The sequence below is a fragment of the Penaeus monodon genome, chromosome 23, assembly GCF_015228065.2.
Source record: "Penaeus monodon isolate SGIC_2016 chromosome 23, NSTDA_Pmon_1, whole genome shotgun sequence".
Lineage (NCBI taxonomy): Eukaryota > Metazoa > Arthropoda > Malacostraca > Decapoda > Penaeidae > Penaeus > Penaeus monodon.
Window position 1 is genome coordinate 17,737,588 of NC_051408.1, and position 518 is coordinate 17,738,105.

Below are 518 nucleotides of genomic sequence, written 5' to 3' on the forward strand. Positions count from 1 at the left end.
TTATCAAGACAAAGATGGGAGTTATACTGCTGGTGCATATTTGAATACATGGCTTACCTGAATACAGTCTATTGAAGTAGATTTTTCCCTATTTATAATTGGGATGAAACACAAACTTTCAGCTAAGTGGAATTCTAGGCTCTCAAAGTGAATCAAATGGAGAGTTGTGTTTTATCTCATTTCTAAGTAGGTAAAGCCCACTAAGCTGAGTTGGCGATTAAGTAAGGTATTTTCCATGGATACTTATATCTTTCAACATTGAAAGCACCACGGGTATGGCATGATTTTTAAGAATGAATTATTTGTAATCAGTCAGGAAAATATGATTATGAAATAAATTGCGTGAATGTTAGAAAATATACATTTCTCTCTAACAATATAGGTATAATTTTAACAGTAAGAATGGGTGATGTAGATAATTCGCAAAGCATAATAAGCAAATGAGGAGGAACAGAACTTCTAGGCATAGATACTGGAAGTAGAAGCAAAAAAAATGTTTGCAGGATATGTGTTAGATT

The 518-nt window shown here is 32.8% G+C and overlaps 1 protein-coding gene and 1 long non-coding RNA gene across 2 annotated transcripts in view; one reads left to right on the forward strand and one right to left on the reverse strand.

Annotated features, from left to right (window-relative positions):
- Positions 1-192, reverse strand: part of LOC119587850 — a 3,568-nt gene extending 3,376 nt beyond the window's left edge. The window contains exon 1 of the long non-coding RNA XR_005230025.1: positions 58-192. This is a non-coding gene — a long non-coding RNA (uncharacterized LOC119587850). The remainder of the gene's footprint in view (positions 1-57) is intronic.
- Positions 1-518, forward strand: part of LOC119587848 — a gene marked incomplete in the record, with an annotated part of 22,467 nt that overhangs the window by 3,261 nt on the left and 18,688 nt on the right.